Source organism: Festucalex cinctus, chromosome 14 (genome assembly GCF_051991245.1).
Source record: "Festucalex cinctus isolate MCC-2025b chromosome 14, RoL_Fcin_1.0, whole genome shotgun sequence".
NCBI classification, from domain to species: domain Eukaryota; kingdom Metazoa; phylum Chordata; class Actinopteri; order Syngnathiformes; family Syngnathidae; genus Festucalex; species Festucalex cinctus.
Genome location: NC_135424.1, coordinates 26,591,751 through 26,599,800, shown reverse-complemented (window position 1 = coordinate 26,599,800; position 8,050 = coordinate 26,591,751).

The window sequence follows — 8,050 nt, the reverse complement described above, 5'->3', positions numbered from 1 at the left end:
CCCCGCCCTCATCATATAGTATTTCGAAAAGTCAAGATTTTTCCCCCTGTCGTTGGCTCAGGTCTTGACATGGTCCAGGTCAAGTCTTAACTCAGTCGGATGAAACGTGTAGGAGAAGTGGGCAAAAGTCTGCCCCCTGTAAATGTGCAAAAATCGTCAAAAAAGGGACATTCAAAAATTTGTAGCTCACTTCCTGTTCATTTTAGCATATGGGTCCAAGAGACTTTTTTGTAGGTCTTGGGCTCCCTCATACACCTAAAAATATTCGTCGTTCGTGCTTAAATGTACAACCGGGGCTGCTTCGTAAAAAATTTCTAGGGGGCTCTATTGAGTCTTTTTTTTTTTTTTTTTTAAATAGCACAATCAACAATAAAATATTGCTCATTGTACCAGGCCAGATGTGTGTGCCAAGTTTCATGAGTTTCTGTGCATGTTTAGACCCTCAAAACTGGCGGCGTTTTCTTGGCGAACAGCGCTTAGCCACGCCCACAGCAATTCACGAAAACTCACAAACTTCGTTTTGTGACATCGTGAAGGCCGAAACCCTCATCTGAGCAAATACGAGGTAGGTCCAGTTAACGTGTTTGGAGAAAAACGTAGAAGAAAATTCGTAAGAAAAAAAAATGCCATTAGGTGGCACTATCAGTAAGATGAAATATAAGTTTGTGGATGTCTTTAGGGCTGGACTCTCATCAAATGTGTGAAATTTTGAGAAGATAGGATCATCTCGGTCAAGTTAATGCAGCTTTTATTGTCACGAAAAATCTTCAGACTTTGCGTCACCGTAGCGGCCACGCCCTTTGGCCAAAAGTTACAATATTCGGTGTGGGGCATGATCAACATTTTAAGGCTTTTTTGACCAATTTTCAACTGGATCCCTTCAACGAGCTCAGCACAGTAGCTACAAATGTAAAGTATGACATTTATTGTTACTACTAGGTGGCGCTATATGTATAACTGAATTTTATCATATAGATGTTTTCAGGCCGTGACTATTACGTTGCCTGAGAAGTTTGAGATTTTTTGGAGCTTGAACATGGGAGTTATTAAGCAGTTGATCTTTCTGGACAAATGAAATTTTAAAGGCAATATTTGATGCCCCGCCCCCGTCATATAGTATTTCGAAAAGGCAAGATGTTTTGCCCAGTTGTTCTCTCAGGTCTTGAGATGATAAATGCCAAGTTTGAAGTCAATTGGATTAAAAATGTTTGCAAAGGGGGAAAAAGCATGACCCACAGTGAATGTGACAAAATAGGCCAAAATTGGACATTAAAAAATTCATAGCTCACTTCCTGTACATTTTCGCTACATGGTCCCAATAGACTTTTTTTTGTTTTTGTTTTTTGTGCGTCTCGGGGGGCTACACGTGCCTGCCAATTTCCGTTGCTCGAGCTCAAACGTGCCGGGCTTGGCTTTTATTTTTCTACGCTAGGGGGCGCTCTGGAGTCACGTTGTTATGATGACTTCATAGTATCACATTTTTCGCCGGGCCTGAGGAGTGTGCAAAGTTTAGTGAGTTTTCGTGAATGTTTAGGGACCCAAAATCGCAATCGTTTGCGGAGAATAAAGAAGAAGAAGAAGAAGAAGAATTTTTACAAAAACAATAGTGACCTCGCAGCAGCCGCTGCTCGGGCCCTAAATACAGCTGCAGGTTAGGATTTTTTATTTATTTATTTTTCCTGCGCTGAAAGACATTTGCTGTGCGCTGAGGGAGGTGGTGAGAGCACTGCGCGATTGCGCAGGCGCGCAGTTGAGAGGGAACATTGGACTCGTGCTTCTCAACGAGGAGTGGACGGCCAGCGAGCGCTTCCGTGTTCAGTGGTGCGGTGAAGCAATCTTCCTGCGCCATCTGGCAAATATGCTAAAAGAGGCGTTTTCCATACTATATGCAAGTCTGTAGATGAGCGGTGTTCGCCCTAACAGCTTTTGAGAATAAAAAAACCCAAAAAAAAACAAAAGCATTGTTAAGCGTACCGGAACACTGTTTTTTGCACATTGATAAGTACCTGAACGCTCAAGGGCGATTTTTAAGTGCCGGAGCTCCGTACCGGTGCGTTCCGGCCCACTTAAAACACTGATTATAGACCCTTTCATTGCCTACGTCACGATGACGTCACGGTGTTTACTGGAGGCAAAAACAACTTGCCGCTGGAGGAAACGGAAGTGCAGCTAGAAGTAAACAACGCTGGTTGTCTGTAGAAAATGTCTTCTTGTTGTGTTTTTGGTTGCTAGAACCGTAAAAGCACCAACAAAAACTTGAAATTCTATCGCATCCCAGCCTCTGCCAGTCAAGTAATCGCAGACGGCTGTGGTTAAACGCGATTAGGTGAAAGGACTAGACTGTCTGAAACTATCATCAACAATGCTCGTGTTTGCAACGCACACTTCATATCAGGTAAGATTCAGGTAAGATCAGATTCAGCCTGGACAATGATATGGGCTAGACTTAGTTGTGATTGAAATTACTGAAGTTAGTCATTATTTGTGGGATTCTTTTTACCTGCACGGACTTACAAAAAGTCTGTGTTTACATGCTATATGCACGAATGCTAACCGCTAGCTAATCAAACGTTAGCTGTATGTTTCAGTTTTGTCAAGGCGAAAGCCCCCACAATGGTTCCGATAACTTCTTGTCAAATTTTTGTAGGAGAGGTACATGCCTCGTATATCCTTGTCTTCTGTCCCTGTCGTTACACTTGGCAGCATTGCGACCGCACGACACAAAAGTCCTCGCTCAAGTTGTTATATTAAAAATTTAGAACATGTCCATTCAAGGCGTAGTAGTTAATGTAGACATCTAATGATTTATAGGCCTTCAGTTTATCTTCAGTATAAACGCTCAGTTTTTCTACAAGGTAGATTTAAATGTCCGGCCATTGCACGGTGGGTAGTCCTGTAGCGAGTAGTGACGGAAGTCGGAGGCGGAGTGTGAATCCCGGAGCCAAAGACTGGCGTTTTATTGACATCAGCTTCTCAGTGTTTACCAGCAACTCCTTACCCTGCGCGAGGCTCACAGGCCAACTAACATTTCTTCCTTTTATCCTTTCATCCTAACCAACTCCTCCCACCCGGAACTCCCCCTTCGTCCCAACGTTCCGTGGGTGAATTATGTTCCCATCACTACAGTCCCATAAAATCATCTATCCAGTGCGTGAGTGCGTAGGGGTCAGTAAATATCGGCCCATCAGTCAGAGTTAACTTTTTAAAGTAACATTCACAGTCATGGGGAGTTAGTTTGCTCACATATTAACTCAAATGGCCATTTTCCGCGTCCATTACGACGTGAACTTTCTGTGAAAATATGCTGCCCGGTGTTAGAACCACACACCACTGAGCTGTTTTTGCCTCCAGCTAAGCCCCGCCCTTTAAACTGCGTCACATTGTTTACAAACTTTGAAGGGGTCTATAGCCCTTTGAGTAACTAATACATGTGCCAAAAAGGGGGTTTAAATTAGTATGGCTCAATATGAGTATAAAATATCAAACTATTAAAATTACAGCTCTAAAATGTGCTTATTTGAAATATTTGGGGAAATAGCATTTTTTCCACATAACACATTCTACAAAATATAGAGAAATTGGTACATTTAGAAACATGTACCATGTTAAATCTATAAGTAAATAAATGTTTTTACTCGTCCTCTGTTTTAAATTTTCTTAGCAAGACACAGTATCCAATCGCTGTGGGTGTGGCTACACATTGTTCGCCATGAAAACACAGATTTTGAGGGCCTAAACATGCACAGAAACTCATGAAACTTGGCACACACATCTGGCCTAACAAAATGAGCAATATTTTATCGTGTATTGTGCTATTTTTATAAAAATGACTCAATAGTGCCCCCTAGAAATTTTTCACAAAGAAGCCCCGGTGGCCGGTTGTACGTTGAAGCAAGATGTATGAAAATTTGGAGGTATATGAAGGAGCCCAATACCTACAAATATGTTTCCAATATGCTAAAATGAACAAGAAGTTAGCTATGAATTTTTGAATGTCTGATTTTTGCACATTTATATGGGGCATACTTTTGTCCAGTTCTCCTACACATTTCATCATATTGACTTCAAACTTGGCCTGGATCATGTCAAGACCGCAACGGGAGGATGGGGGTGGGGAGGGAATTGAGTTTTTCTTTTAAATACTATATACATGGGTGAGGCATCAAATTTAGTTTAATATTTCCAAAGAGGAAATGCCTGTACATGCTCCGAAAAATCCCAAACTTCACATGTATGTTTACAGTCAATGACCTGATGGTATCTCTGACAATATTTGGTTATAAATATAGTGCCACGTAGCCCTTGGGGCGAACTTTTGTTTTTACCACACATACAATATTTTGTACAAAATATGGATACTCTTTGTGTCAAGTCATTTATGAATATTGTCTTCCTTTTTTTTTTTTTTTTAAACTTTCGAACACTCAAAATGTTCAGTGGCATTGGACCTATCCATACATACACATTTTTTATTTATTTATTTTTGATGCCCTCTATGGACAATAAAAGCAATATAGGGCTATAAATAAAACTCATTAGGATGCATTTTCAAATAAGCACACCCGGTTGTACGTTTCTCTTACATCAGTGGTGTCCAAACTACGGCCCGGGGGCCATTTGCGGCCCGTGGTCCATTTTTTTAGTGGCCCGCGACATATGCTAAAAATGGCATTTGACTCAGTTCAAATAAAATAAAAACAAAAATGTTTGGAGATGGTCAAAGTAAGAAGGGAAGGTGTCGAAAAACAGGTGCTATTAAAGGTTATTTTAGTTTACTAAAAACAAAAAAACAATTTCGTTAACGAAATAAAATAAAAATGAAGATGCTTTTAAAAAAAAAAAAAAAAAAAAACCTAACTGAAACTACATTTTATGTTTACAAAACTTAACTAAAATAAAACTAACTATAATTACAGCAAAAATGTCCTTCGTTTTACCCCGGGTTTTCACTGGATGCGGTTGCGGTGCGGTGCGTCTTGACTGCGTGCTCCGGACGGGTCAATTTTTTTGTCAATCCACACCGGCTCCGCACAGCTGCGGTCCGGCAGCTCCGTCGCCGCCCACTTCCCAACGTGTCTCGCGGGACCGCGCGCGCGCGATCATGTGGCATTTCACAACGAGAGGTGGACTTCTTTTTATTTAACATTTTCTTCTTCTTCTGCTATGAGATTCCATGCAGCATCCTTTTTTTGGTTGTCCTTGTAAAGTATATTAATAACGAGAGTCGGGTCAGTGCGGGTCCACTCTTTATTTCTGTCTTCCCCGTCCGGCTGCCGCTCAGTACGGCAAGCGAGACGGGCACAACAAGCAATCGCGAACATCAAACTCACAATACATTACAGTCCTTATAAAAAGGATGTGCCGTGTCATATGTTATTTTGTGGTTTTCCACCTCCAATATAAACCTCTCCTCGTCCATGTTCGCTGGTGTCTAAACCGTGAATGAGCACATGGCCCGGCGACGCCCACGTCACGTTTTGCTGAAAAACTTGCGAAATAGGAGCTGGCGAGTATTTTATTCTGAAAGGTAAGCGGAAATTTATTTTGAAACTGCCTCGGTCTTCCTGTCCCGCTCGATGTGTTTTGTGCTAGCTTGCCATTTGCCGGAGGCCTACCGCTGCGGCGTCCGGCAAAAATAGAAAATAGGCTATCCTTGCGGAAGGCTTGCGGCACGCCGCAGGCCTTCCGCAGTCGACACACAACGCACCCGCAAGCGGTGTAAACTGCACCATTCGAATGAATGGAATCTAATTGCTTGCGTCGCCGGACCGCACCGCAACCGCACCGCAACCGTATCCAGTGAAAACCCGGGGTTAGTCTTTGGCAGTTAATTGAATGCATGAGCCTTTGGGGATGATTTTAAATGTGATTTTTAGTAGATTTATTTTGATATAAACCGTAATAATGACGTCACGCCCATGGTCTGTTTTATTGCACACAAGTAATACACATAAAAAAAAAACTAAACTAATACTGAAACTAATTAAACTAAAACTAATAAGTTATTAAAGAACTAAAACTAATACAAAAAACTAACAACCAACCTTAAAACGAATTTAAGCTAACTTAAAAAAAAAAAACTCAAAATAAAAACCAAAATGAAAAATTCTAAACTATAATAACCCTACTACTATATTACAAATAAATTGGTTTATATACTGTAGCATTTTTCGAAATATGCAAAAGCACAAATAAATGATTTGTACAATTTTTAGGACTAAACACAATTTCTCTTCATAACATTATGTGGCCCTTTCTTCCTTCTGATTTTCTGTATGTGGCCCTCAAATGAAAAAGTTTGGACACCCCTGTCTTACATCTACGAAAAGTTGGTGGCATATGAAACAGACCAAGACCTACAAAAAAAGCCTCTTGGAATGTTTAACCAACAGGAAGTCAGCCATTTTAAAATTACCTTCAAATTTTGCCCCATTTTTGGCCTATTATAAGGGTCACATTTTAAATTACTATTCCCACAGATTTTATCTGACTTGAATCTGTGGCTATGGCTCAGGAGGTAGAGATGGTTGTCCAGGAACCGGAAAGTTTGGCTGTTCGATCCCCGCTCTCCCCATATCGTGTATTTGGGCAAGATACTTCACACACATTGCCTCCAGTGCCATTCACACTGGTATCTTAAAGGTGCGATTGTTTGGTGATGGTCGGAGGGGCCGCAGGTGCACACTGGCAGCCACGCCTGCCGTCTGCCTGCCCCAGGGCAGCTGTGGCTACTTAACTCATTTACTCCCAAAAACGTATAAATACGTTCTATTTTAAATATTACCAGGCTCCCAAGGATGTATTTATATTTTTTTGGCTTTGATGCAGCCTCTGAACTGAAGAGAATGCTTGAAGTAATGGTAGTTATTACAAAAACAGCCAGCAGATGGCAGCAGAGTACAAGAGATCAAAAAGCTCTTTTCCCCACTATTTTAAACAGATTTGTGAATAATGATGAAACTTAGCTGTATTCTGATAAAGGAAGAAGCTCTAATCTTTCTTTTGGTAGATTCCATGTTTTTATAGCAATAGGACACACTATTCTATGGGCCTTGCAAAATCAGTCAAAATCCAATAAAACAGTGAAAATGTCCTGGGAGTGAATGAGTTAAGTAGTTTACCACCACCAGAGTGTGAATCTGCGAATGTGTGAGTGCACGAATAATGTATCCATCGTAAAGCGTCTGCGTGTCCAGAAAAGTGCTGTATAAATCTCCTGCATTATTACTACGAGTTGTTGCTGACGAAAAGCAAAACTATTTCACCGAATGCTGCTGCTGTGGCTACGCGTTCCGCAAAGAAATATTTGCTGATTTGGGTGGTCTGTTAGATTAGGGCTCTTGATGACGACATAGATGACTTGAGCTAGGCTGTTGTGTTGCTGTTATTTGTCCTTGCTTGGCACATTTCTATGTCTGCATTCTGACATACGTATCTAGTAAAAAACAGTTAAAGCCATCAGGCCACACATTCTCACATGGGGAGGCTGAGCCGTTCACCCATGTGGGCGGGCGGCCTAGACAATAAAAGTGCAGGGACGATTTTGAATAGATCAGTTCCTCTTCCGCATACAAATAGAAGAGGGCTCCGCAGCTGTGTACTCTCGGTATGGTATCGGTATCGGCCGATACTGCAAAGCTGGGTATCGGTATCGGGAGCCAAAAAACGCTATCGGAACAACACTAGTTCCCACCAAATCCGAAAAGGCGTACTGGAACGCTTCCTTTGCGAGTTTCACCACATAGTGTGTTTTTTGGAACGATTGCTGCTCATTCACGCTTTCGTGCGCACTGGAGTGGAGGAGGCGTGTCCCTTGGTGAACAAGGAAGTGGAGCCCTTTAGCGAGTCAACAAAAAGTGAGCACCGCCAACTACTTTCACTTCTTTCCTGGGACTAAACAGCCGTGGCACTATTTTCTCCTCTTTTGAGGTACGTGATAGCACTTTCGCTTTTTTTAGTGGCAATCTGGTGGCTGGCATTTGTGCTCATAATAGCTTTGGCATTAATAATAAGCACTGCTGCTAACTCGGTACAGTTCAAAAGCAAGTAA